This window comes from Kogia breviceps, chromosome 13, assembly GCF_026419965.1.
Source record: "Kogia breviceps isolate mKogBre1 chromosome 13, mKogBre1 haplotype 1, whole genome shotgun sequence".
Lineage (NCBI taxonomy): Eukaryota > Metazoa > Chordata > Mammalia > Artiodactyla > Physeteridae > Kogia > Kogia breviceps.
The window spans coordinates 72,079,484-72,092,759 of NC_081322.1; the positions used below are offsets into that span (position 1 = coordinate 72,079,484).

Sequence of the window (13,276 nt, forward strand, 5' to 3'; positions counted from 1 at the left end):
GTGTGGGTTTGCAGAATGCACCTGTGAGATTCAAATCTTAGCAACTCCAAAATAATTTAGTCGAATCCAAAAAGTATTTCTGAGTGCCTACTATGAACATGACATAATGCTAGGTCCTGTGAAGGATAGAATGGATTCTGAGGGATGTATCTAAAAAAACGCAGCAGAAAATTTGGAAATAAGTGTTGCTTGATGTTATGACTAATAACCTTTGCAAACAGATAAAAATGCTGCTTGATGTTATGACTCATATAGAGTCGCATTGCCATGAGGTAGCATTTGCAGCTCTTGCCACATGAGAGTGAGCTTGATGAGGACCGGATGGAGGTCGCTGGTGAGTTTTCTGTACTCTTTTCTGTCTCATTTGCTTACTGTTTTCTTGTTAAAGGGAGGCAGCATAGTGTAGTCATTAAGAGTGGAATCTGGGACTCCTCCACTTAAACATGTTTCTTATCTTCTTGAATTCAATTCCTTCTCTGTGAAATGGGGTTATAAAACTATTTTCTTTGGATTCATTTTGGAGTCTAAATGAGTTAGCATACGCAAAGTACTTAGAGCAGTACAGCATACGCTAAGCAGTTAATAATAATGGTGATAACTATTATTATTATTATTAATGGATGATGGTCCATTTAGACACATCTGGCACATCTTGGTTCCCTGGTTTAGTCCAACTTCGGGTCTTTTTAATCGGTAATTTGTCTGGCTCAAAGAGATGGATACGCCCATCCTTCCATCCAGTAATCATGTATTCAATAAACATAAAGTAGAAGTCACAGGTTTAGATGCTGAAAAGATAGCAATAAATAGACATAGCCTGGGGATGATGGGAAGGAGCAAGATCAGTTGTTGTAGCTGTTTTGGATTTCATGGAGCAATAATATTGCAGATACAGATTTGGAGAGTGGCGCTGGGTTGTTAGCATTTTATTTTGCCAAGTAAAGATGTTAAAAAGAGGCAATTTCATTTTGTATCACCGTATTTCAATCCCTAAACAGGAGGAAGAACATAATATCAGGATAGATAGTCTATAAATTTAAATAAATTTAGTGTTGAGGAAAAGAGCTGACTATGTTTACCTGGCATAAAATAGGTGTTCAATAATTATTTGCTTAATGAATATGCAGACCAGTGAAACTCTGCAGACTAGTTTTAAGGAATGTGGAAGAAAACGGCCTTCTGGTTGTGCACTTAGATTAGAATCTGCAGAGAAAATTAGATGCAAAGATGTATCTGATTAGCAGAAGGTAGGGAATGATATTCAAATAAAAAGTGTTATCAAAAAAAAGGGTTATCAAGAACAACGCTTGGAGTGCTCTTCTGTAAATTATGGGAATGAATTTTGTTTCATAGATCAAAATTTTCTATGAGCTTTGTGATATTTATATGCTTTGTGATTGAAGGTTATATTACTGAGAGTTTAAGCAGAAACTTCATGTTTAAAACTTAAATATCTTAGAAGCACTCTTCTGGCTCTCAGTAGAGATAACGAGACAGGACCTGTAAGGGTATAAATTGAGAGACCTTTTATTCACCAGGATCATCTTTTATCAGTGCCCTTTGTTCACTAGGAACGTATTTTCAAGGAATGTTACTCTTTTTTTTTTACCTTTTGTACTTTATCCTTCCAACACACAACTATAATAGACTTATGTCAGCAGGGTGCTTTCTCCTAAGGCTTATTAAATACAATTGGGTGCTACATTTTCTCTTAATTTTAACCAAGGCTGAACAATTTTTTTTCTTAATGGTTTTATTTCTCCAGGAACCACTGATCAAAAAGTGACTAAAATCCAACTGATTTCTTAGGAATGAAAGTAACAACATTTCTTTTTATAGAATATGATACATTTATCTAAAATGAGGATGATTTTGTAGTTTTGAAAAGTACCAGCATTTGAAGGACAGCAAATTAGTATGGGAACAACAGATTGAAAGGGTGTACCTTTCTACTTTATGATTGTTTTTATAAACTTGGACTCTCTGGGGTTGGGAGACTGATAAGTGGGGTAGAATTTTTTTGAAGACATCAAATTGTAGATGGCAGGAATGAAGAGTCACATTTCCTGGGAATCAGAGTCTTCTTAAGGCCTATCTCGGGTGAGTAATAACAGACAGACTCTGGATGATGATACCACCCCGGAAGTCCAGCTCAGCTTCTTTGGGATATAGAAATGAAATTGTCTCTAGGAAGTGGCATTATGACCATTTAAACTTTCTATTTTGATGTTTTCAATTTTCTATGATAAAAAATAAATTAAAAAAAAATCTCTGAGAGAGTGTTAGTATGTTTTTCCAAATAAAAAGTCAAGTAATGTATGTCGAAGACCTAAACTTCTTGAGGAGTAATTCAAATTTTCATTCAAAACCTATTTAACCCTTATTCTGGGCACAATTCTAATGTGTTGGGTTACTTGTTTTATTAGGTTGTTTCAGTGGAAAAGGAGTAAATAACAAAGGGTAAAGAACTTGCAGTTGCAAAAGCAAAGGCACTAACTATAATTTACGGAAAAAAAAATAGAGCCTGACGGCAAGAATGGCAAATATTCTAAATCTAAACATGAAAAAGTTTCTTTAAACATAAAAAATTCCAATCCATTCCACTGAGTATAGGGGCATAGTCTTTGTGTTCTTTGATTCTGTCCCCCCTCAAAGTAACATTATATTTAATGCCTTTTAATTAAGATGACAGGAGTATGTATGTGTAATGTGTTTAAATATTTTTTTTTTCTTTTAAGCATGTTTAAGAAGAAATTTAAGGGGAAGCTGTCATTATAGGGGTAGTTCATTCCTTCAGCCAGGGAGTTCTCTTCAATGCAGCATGTTTGTAAGAGAGGCAGAATTATAAGTGAATTTATCCCAACCCTCTCCAGAAAAATCTTTTCCTGCCCCCTTAAAATCATGCCTCTAGTTAGTAGTCAAGGAGAGTCAGCCAGAGAAAAAGTTACCAGACTGAAGCTGTAAGCCTTTTATATTTTCTGCAGAAGAAAACCTAGAGCACTCATTCTCCTTTCCATGGTGATACCCATTAGAATCTAAAGGAAAGGTAAGATCTCTCTGCTCTGGGTGGTGATCGACTGGACTCTAGTATTCATTTTCTAAATTGCACTCTGCATGAGCTGCCCTATGGTAATTTCTGAGACATTATATGGGTTTACAGTATTTCTACATCTGGGTATCTTTGTGCTGCTTTTGCTCTTTCTGAAATCAGGTCAGGTCATTTTAGCCACAGCATATGCTTAGGGACCAACTCAAAGCCTCCTTTTCCATGGCCTCATCATCTCAGCTCTTACTGATTCCTGTGTTTTCTGACCTTCTGGAGTATTTGTCATTTATTCCACAGAACTTAATCCTTTGTTAACTGCTAACTTCCATTGCTGCTTTTCCATTTTACTCTCTGAGTTTGGGTCAGATTAGAAACTACACAAGGCTATCTCATATCACTTCTGTGTCACTACAAAGACTAGCTCAGTCCGTGCATATAAGCTGTCACTCAGTAAATATATGATGACCAGTTAATATATTAAAATCTAAGTTTAAGAGAAAATATATTGAGAATTAGGGACATACATAATATTCAGATTATTATATTTGAATATATTTATATATTTATACCACACCTTGAATCAAAATAATTTAATATGGATTAATATATCTACTTAATGTTTTATCTAGACTGTTTACTTGAAATTTCCTTAACTGATTATTGATAGAGAAGTCAGGGAATACATTGGGGCTTATACTAAGATGGATAAACATTGTGAAGTGCAAAAAAAGTTCTGTAAGTCCTCTGTAGATCTGTCTACTTTTAAACACTATGCAAACATGATTAATCTCATATGTGCTTTATTACACATCTATATTCTGTAATGGTTACACCAGCTATAATCCTCTTGTATCCCCACCCTGATAAGAGGTTTTCAACATATGATTCAAAGGGCAGCAACAACTACAGAAGTACGTTTAGACTTAATATTGAGCCCAAGGTTTAGAAAACTATCTACGGGAAAGGACTTAGCTAGTTTTTAAAATTATTACTTTGTTATGGACCTAATACTTTTGTAAAATACAGTACAAATGGACTTGGATGTTGTAGCAGTATGAAATGTTCTACATGCTTAGACTCAATTTTTGTCCTTATCTCATTGCACATTGGTAGCAAACAGTCTGTAAACTGGAGTAGGTCCATAAACAACCCCGAGGAGCACGGTTTAGAAGACATTCATCCTAAAGGCATTATCTGCAGTTGCTCCATTAAATTACTGAATGTGTACAGAATTATGCGGGCTCTGGGAATTTCCAGGTCATGGAGGACAGCTTTGGTCGTCAGACAGAATTGGTATTCTCATTCTGTCTCTTCCACCTATTAGTTGTGTGACCATAGGTGTCTTATTTACCTTGTTTGAGCCTCAGTTCTTCATCTCTAAAATGGGGTATATTAGTCAATGTTCTCCCGAGATACAAAAGCAACAGATATATTTATTTGTATTATGATATTATATATCTCTATCTCTATTTAAGATATATAGAGGTTTATATCCATATCTAGATACAATGAAATTTATTATGAGGAATTGGCCCACATGATTATGCAGGCTGATAAGTCCCACGGTCTGCCATCTACAATCTGGAGCCCCAGGAATCCGATGGTGTAGTTTGAAGGCCTGAGAACCAGACAGCGAATGATGTAGATTCCAGCTTGAGTCCGAAAGTCTGAGACGGGAGTGGCAAGGGTAGCTATAGAGTGAATGCAAACTTCCTTTGCCTTTTTGATTTGTTCAAGCCCTCAACAGATTTGGTGGCGCCTACCGACACCGGGGAGCACCATCTGCTTTAATCAGTTTAACAACGTAAAAGCTAATCTCTTTTGGAAACACCCTCATGGACACACTCAGAAATAATGTTTAACCAGATATCTGGGAGTCTCACGGCTCAGTCAAGTTGACACATAATATTAACCATCATATTAATATATGATATTAACTATATCAGCCAGTCAGTTTGCAACTAGGAGACAAAAACTACACAGAGATTATTAAAAGAGAAGTTTAGTATAAAAATTGTAAGCTATAACAGAAGATGGATATAATGAGAGATTGATTAATAGGAAGGAAGTAAACCTGAGAGTACAAGAATAGAAAAGGTAAGGATCAGCCACTATCCTGAGGGCTGGCAGAGCCCCAGGAGAAGGACCCTTCCAGAACTGAGATCCAGAACCTCATTGGAGAGGGCATGACTGTGGCTCACTGGATGGCACAGAAGTCACTGTGGTGCATACTTGTGGCTTTTGCTGGAAATCCACTGTCTGCGGTTCAAGGGGAATTTGTTGTGAAGCTGCCTGGGGTGGTACGTGGGGGTGGGGTGCGGGTGTCAGGAGAAGTTTCTGGGTAAGCATCCAGAACACAGGATTCTCTCTAAACCTGTACTCCAGTTAATATGCTGTCTTCTGCTGGGTATCCCCGATTCCAGCTGCACTCTGATATGGAACAGGTCAAGTCTCTAGGAAGAGTGATAAATTTTCAAGTCTCCTGAAATTTGTTTTTACGATTCAGGGGAAGTGAGGAGAGAGTAAGGAAGGTAATATATATACTGAAAATGTTGAGGCCCTTCTCCAGGAGGATTTAGAACTCATTTTCAGCAATATGCTGAAAATATAATGAGCTTTGTGGTTTCTAAGCTACACCCCAAAGGAAATATTAATTTGATTCCTTTAAGTTGCAAGAAACAGAAACCAATCCTTTCTAGCTTGAAGAAAAAAAGGAACTCATTGGAGAGATATTAGGGAAGCTTATGAAATTAAAGAAAAAGTTGAACATCCTGGAGTTTGGAAGAGAAGATCTTCGTGCAATTCTGGAGTCTCAGAAGCAGAAGTTAACGTCCTTTCTGTCTTCAGCTCTTGCCATCACCTCAACTCAACTCCAGTAAGTGTCAGTCCCCAGGCCTCACTATTAGGCATAGAGGACAGCCTAATGACTGATTCAGTCTGGGCAAGATTGAGCCCTTGCCTGGATCTTCCAGTGATGGCCCAGGGCACAGGTCACAGAATATGGTCATGACCACAAGATATCTGAACTGGGCATCAGAGTCAGAACCAGAAATACTGGCATTCTGTTGAGCCAGGAAGCCAATGGAGGGAAAGTTGCACGAAGGAGAAATTTTACCTGTAGCTGTTCTTGCTAATAAAATGTGCAAGGAACTATCTGGGAGCAGCCAGTCCCGTTCTCTCAATTGAGAGCTGGTCCTCATTTGGGAATCTTCAATTTGTGACTGGCCAGACTTCCATTACCATCAGATAAAGCCTGGCAATAATGAACATCTTCCTGATAACTCTTGTCATTCTTTTCCAAGGAGCTGAAATGGCAATTAATGCAAAAGCTGTGCTTATTGGTTCATGAAATTAAGTGTGTGCAGTCCTTTGATACTGCATCTTATTGATAGTGAAAGTGTGGGAGGTGGAGGGAAACATACTGCACATTAAAGACTCAATTTATTTGACAAGATATTGCAACAAAGATAACCTCATGTATATGAAAATCTTGGGCTTTTGTTTGTTTTACCAGAGACAACAGAGCATGAAGCAGGTGTTCTCTTCATTCCTCCTCCTCTCAGAGCCCCAACTCACTCCTTCACTTTGTTGACCTCCTTAATTAGGCAACTGTAGGGTTGAGATGACATTGACTGTTCACTCAAGGACACAGCTCAGAGTTCTGTCCATAAAACTCCTCTCACTCTGAGTTCTTAGTAGGAGACCAGGCTGAGCAATTTTATCTGATAAATTCCCAAGCCCTCAAGGAGACATCGAGGCATGGAGGGGTAGAAAGATCTCATCTGCAGCATAAGAAAATAGGAAATTGTTTTTAATTAATAAGGATTCTGGGATTGAGAGCCTCATAGCTGGAAGCCCTGAATATGCTCCTCCTTTTATTAAGTTGTGAGTTTCAGTTGTGACCAAATCTGGATTGGGTAGGGTTTTGTTGTCTAATATTTGTCATGATGAAAGTGAAAGAAATGCTGAGGGGAGGCTACAAGAACTCTTACACACACACACACACACACACACACACACACACAGAAGAGGAGGAAGCAATGTGACTAGAGAGACTGAGACGAGTGCTGTGGCCACAAGCCAAGGAATGCCACAGCCATCAAAAGCTAGAAGATGAGCATAGGCAAGAATTGGAGACTTTGAGCAGAAATAATAGGGAAGTTTCTCAAAATTTGGGACTTTCAGGATTGGAAAACTAATGGTTTTGGACTCGAAATACTAAGTAATAAGAATGAATAGAAGTTTGAACAAAGACATATTAGGATTTTTGTAGTTAAACAGAAACATTCCTCTTGCAACAAAGAACTTAAAGATGTTTCTTTCTCACCCAAGTCTATTTTTTAGGTGGCCTCAAAGAAACCACCATTAAGATGAAAGACTTGGGAGCAAGAAAACCATAAAATTAAGCAATGTTGAGTAATAATGTCACAGGCTCTTGGCACATGGAGCTGAATAGAAACAATTGTATCAGAAGCCTAAGAGAACTGAAATGTCAAAGTCATCACAAGCCTGGACTAAAAAAGTCCTGTGCTTATAAATCAGCCTGAAGGTACCATCAGGACATGCGCTGAAGAAGCCGTAGACTCCAAGGAGGGAACACTTCCCAATGCCCAGTTCAGAGGTGACCATGGAGGACAGTAGACAAAAAGAAACTCCCAGGGAACAGAACCAGGGGCTATGGAGAGCTATGGACAAGGGAGTTTCTCAGAAAAAGCAGAAGCAGAGTCAAAGCATGTAACTTCTTCCATTGCGAAGGCAGAGGGTCTTTATTATTTCTTCCTGGAAAGATTCCTTATTGCTGTGGACCATGGCTACTAAGTATCACCATTCTCCCCTTTACACAAAGGAAAACTTAACTGGACTGTGGTCACGACCCACAAGGAGACACACCTGTCCCTGATGGAGAGCACCATACACCATAAAGGGATTCGGACATTGTCCCACATACAGTGACTGGATGGGACTTTGGGTTGACTTCTTTGGGGAGGCAGTGAGTGTGTTTTATGTGTGGGAAGAAGGGTGTAGTAGACGGACTGGCTCTGCAGAGATGGCTCACTGTTCATAAATATTTATGCTTCACCTTCCATATTGTTGGTGGGAAATGGTACCTTGCTGAGAGCCACCGTTACCAGCCTCACTTCCTTCAAGGTGAGGCCGTATGATCAGTACTTCAGCAAGGAAGTGATGTGCATTCCTCATTTAAGAAATGCCTTCTCTACCCTCTCTTTCCTTTTCTTCCTGGATGCAGTGAACTCTGAGAACTTAGGGTATGGTAGAGCCACAAGATGTTAGGACTGAGGGTCTCTGGACCACCTACTCCACAAGGAAAAAACATTCACCAACCAGGAACACCTGCATTGGGTTGTTACATGAGAGAGAAGAAATGACTTTTACGTTAAACTACTACATTGTAGGATTTATTTATTATAGCATTTTGTATCATACTAATGTATATATCACATATACACACATGCACAAACACGTACTGCTCACAGCCGCATACAAGCACACTTTCTTTTTTTCTTTTATTGAAGTATAGTTGCTATACAATTTTATATAAGTTACAGGTATATAATATTAGTGATTCACAATTTCATAGCTATTATAAATGTTATATTCCATTTATAGTTATTAAAAATATTGGCTATATTCCCCATGTTGTACAATATATCCTTGTAGCTTATTTTATACCTAATAGTTTGTACCTCCTAATCCCCTACCCCTATATTGCCCCTCTACCCTTCTCTGTCCCCACTGGTAACTACTATTTCATTCTCTATGTCTCTGAGACTTCATTTTTACTATATTCACTATTTTGTTGTATTTTTTAGATTCCACATATAAGTGATATCATACAGTATTTGTCTTTCTCTGTCTGACTTGTTTCACTTAGCATAATGTCCTTCAAGTCTATCCATGTTGCTGCAAATAGCAAAATTTCATTCTTTTTTATGGCTGAGTAGTATTCCATTGTATAAATATACCACATCTTCTTTATCCATTCATCTGTTTATGGATACTTAGGTTCCTTCCACATCTTGGCATCTGTAAATAATTCTGCTAAGAACATTAGGGTACATGTATCTTTTTGAATTAATGTTTTTGGTTTTTTTCAGATATATACTCAGGAGTGGAATTGCTGAGTCATATGGTAGCTCTGTTTTTAGTTTTTTCAGAAACCTTCATACTGTTGTCCACAATGGCTGCACCAGTTTAACATTTACACTAACAGTGTTCGAGGGTTCCCTTTTCTCCACATTTGTTATTTGTGTTCTTTTTGATGATAGCCATTCTGACAGGGTCTTACACACTTTCTTATGCTTTATTGGGAAACTCTTTGACTTCTGTGCTATGCCAGCACATGTGCCAGAAAGTCGCTGGGTCCATGACCTCTTTGGACCATTGAGGGCATATTTACAGTTAGGAGAAGAAGTTCTTGATTAGCAAAGACTGATGTTGCAGTTTGGAATTTATCCAGAAATGCTTTGCTCTCTTGAGTCATATTTTTTAAAAGATCAAGAGCCCTTTTGCTATACATGGAGATGGGTAGGTGAGGTGGTAGAGTTGAAGTAGGTAGTTAGAACTGGAATGGTCTTGTGGATGGAGAAGTGAGTCTGTTTTCAGGAGACGACGACTAGCTGGTGGTAGAACTAAGCTTGGGGGTGAGATCTGCTGAGTCTCTGTTCAATGATCTTTCTACCTGACTGGTCTTCTTGCCACCTTGAGAAACCACTTAAATCACACATCAGGGACAAATCAGTAAGCTCTAACAAAAAGCTTATTCCTAGAGGAAATTAAAACTATTGACAACGGTGAAGTTCAAGATTACTTGTAAGCTCCAATCATCCTGCGATACATAGCTTCATGAATGATTAAACAGAAGGTGGTTATGACAAAGAATCAGCACTCACTCTTCACTCATTATGGGGTTTACTATTTTATTTTATTTATTTATTTTTTTTGTGCTAGGCAGGCCTCTCACTCTTGTGGCCTCTCCCATTGCGGGGCACAGGCTCCGGACGCGCAGGCTCAGCGGCCAGGGCTCATGGGCCCAGCCGCTTGGCGGCACGTGGGATCTTCCCGGACCGGGGCACGAACCCGTGTCCCCTGCCTCGGCAGGCGGATTCTCAACCAATGCGCCACCAGGGAAGCCCGGGGTTTACTATTGTAGAAAAAAGTGTTTTCCAGTTTTTTTAAAGATGTTTTCCAAAACATCTTTAATGTTTTATTTTTAACCTCATTATTTTTCTAAGTTCAAATAATATTTTAAGTGACCCCTCTGCTCGTTCCTCCTGGATCTCTGAGCAGCTGGCCTTTTCCACTTTAAAAGGATTCTGGAGACCATCAGCATGAACTGTTTAAAACCCTGACTCCTCCCCTCAAACCTGCCTGTACCCTTTCTTACTTAACTTCAGAAGAATAGAAATTCCTCTTCCCGCCTAACTCTAAATCCTTCATCTGTGCTCATGGTACCATTTCTGTCTAGTTCTTCCTGAAGTTTGCATCATCAACTATTCTCTCATTCTCTCTCCTATATGTTTAAATTCTCATCTTAGCCTATAAACATGCCTGCATCTCTTTGTAAACAATCCCCAAATTAAACCTTCCAACCTTTTCCAGCTGATACCTTATCTACTCTGTTCCCTTAGATATCATCAAAATTCTTGAGTTTTCTGTATTCACTCTCTCCCCCGCCTCGTATCTCCTTTACTCCTTACCTCATTGTTCCTTTGAAAGTTACCAGTAAGTTCCTAATTGCAAAGCATCGGAATCACTTGATTTCTACCTTCTTTGACTTATCTGTGATATTTCACATTAGTTATCACTCCCTTTTCTTTTGACTCTCTTGGTTCTTCTTTTACTGCTCTAAGAGCATCTACTTCATCTCCTTTACCACTTCCTGTTCTTCTTAGGATTTACAGCCTAAAGCTGGGATATAATGGTATGTTGCCCTTATATGAATGAAATGGTATAATTTATGTAAAAGGTATGGCAAGCACTTGGGACAGAGTAAGTGCTTGGGAAAAAAAAAATAGTCACTATTAATGAGTTCAGTTTTAGAATGGTCAATTTGAAATGCTTGTGACATCCTACAGGCAGCTAGAAATAAGGGTCTGGATTTCAAGACTGAAAGCTAAAGTTGTGGACCTGATTTCCTCAGTGCACAGTGACAGCTGAAGATATGGGAGTTTATGAAATCACCCAGGGAGTATGTGTCTGTCAGGATAGGCTAGGTTATGCTGAGGTATCCCCAAGACTTAGTGGCTTTAAGCAACAAATTTTAGTTCTCATTTATGATATGTGTCTATTGTGGGTTAGCAGCTCATTGTTATTATTCAAGTACTCAGGCTGCCTGAATAGTTGCCAACTGAAACGCGGACAGTTGTAGTGAGAGAAGGAAAGGAGCTCTGGAGAGTCTCACATAAGCAAGAAAGTGCTCGGGTTCCTTTTGCTCACAACTGATTGGGTAAATCTTATCATGAGGTGCACTCATCCATAAGTACAGGAAAGAAACGCATTTCTACCATATGCCATGGAGGTGGAGAGCCAGAAATATTTGATGAGTAGCCCCCATTACTACCAGACTATGTCTGGGGTGAAAAGCAAATAGCATACACTTAGGAGAACAGACTGGATTGCCTTTCACTGTCGTCTGCCTTTCCCCTCCCCAGCCCAATGCCTGCATTGTTTTTCAGATCTCACTTTTCCAGATACTCAAGCCTGGTATCTCTAAATATCTGTGGCTCTTTCATTTCCTTCACTCTTTACCTCTAATTTAAATATAAAATTCTATCAATTCAATAAGCATGATATTTACTGAATCCATTCCCTTCTCTCTATCGTCTCTGGGACTGTTATTAGAGCCTCCAAACTGCTCTCAGTTAGACTGACCTTCAAAAGCACAAGTTTTGTCATCCCACATGGCTTTAAAAATAGATTTCTTTCTAATAAAATAATTTGCAGGATAGGGTAAAGATGGAGTGTTGGTGGTTATATATGAGAGTTTTTATATATTAAAATATAAGCTGGAGGTAGGAAAAAATGTAGAAAACAGAAAAGTAAAAAGGAATAAATACATATCTCCTTGTGGAATTTGACATGTTCACTTACTCCTTCTTGAGACTACGCATGTGGTTCTAACACCGTCTCTAGTTTTCTGTCTAACTGCTTATCTGCCCTTTATCAGTTCTTTCTTCCCCTGCAGGAATCTTGGGCTCTTGTTTTAGTTCAAGTCTCCTCTTCTCTTACTCTATAGATCCTCTCTGCTGGTCTTAGTGGTCTCATCCATACCTTATCACACACATATCCAGCACCAACCCCTTTCTTAATGTTAAGCGTAGTGTGTGCAAAATTTAAGTCATTTCTCATATATACACTACCAAATGTAAAATGGATGTGTAGTGGGAAGCTGCTGCATAGCACAGGGAGATCAGCTCAATGCTTTGTGACCACCTAGAGGGGTGGGATAAGGAGGGTGGGAGGGAGATGCCAGAGCGAGGGGATATGGGGATGTATGTATACTTATAGCTGATTCACTTTGTTGTACAACAGAAACTATCAACATTGTAAAGCAATTATACTCCAACAAAGATATAAAAATATAAAATAAAAATTTTAAGTCATTTCTCTCCCTCCCACCCCAATTATTCCTCTGCCCAATTCCTTACATGTTGCACAAGCCAGGCATCTAATTATCCTTAAGTTTTCCCTCTTCTATACCCTTTTTACACAATTAGAAACAAGCACAATTGCTTCTAAATTCACTCTAACCTTCTTACTTTCTTCTCCATACCCATTGTCACTGCCTTAATTCAGGCACTTACCATTTCTCACCTGGGGAGCGGCAAGAAAGACTCTTTGTGGGTCTCCCTCTATCTCCCTTACCTTTCCCACAACCCTCAATCCACCAATACAGCCTGTCACTGCAGACGTAGACTGATTCTTCTAAAAAATAAAGCTGATCATGTTATTCCTCTTTTAATTCTTCAGTGCCTCCCTGTTGTCTTCAAGATAAAATCTATGGTCCTTAAGCACAGCACAGAAGGTTTTCAAGAACTGATTCTTCCTTGATTCTCAGTCTTGCTTGCAGTCTTATCTCTTGTAGATTCTTCAGGGGTCCCTTGAAATTCAGAGATGCCAATTTTGGGTCCTTTAAGGCAGCACATTGTTTACTTCTCTATAAAGATCTTTTCTGCATGGCATGGTCTTTTCTTATCCTTCCTATTTCCA

At 38.9% G+C, this 13,276-nt stretch overlaps 1 long non-coding RNA gene across 1 annotated transcript in view; it reads left to right on the forward strand.

Annotated features, from left to right (window-relative positions):
- Positions 1 to 281: 281 nt before the first annotated feature.
- The window catches only part of LOC136792379 (uncharacterized), an 82,590-nt gene continuing 69,595 nt past the window's right edge, over positions 282 to 13,276 (forward strand). Inside the window, exon 1 of the long non-coding RNA XR_010836071.1 lies at positions 282 to 334. This is a non-coding gene — a long non-coding RNA (uncharacterized lncRNA). The remainder of the gene's footprint in view (positions 335 to 13,276) is intronic.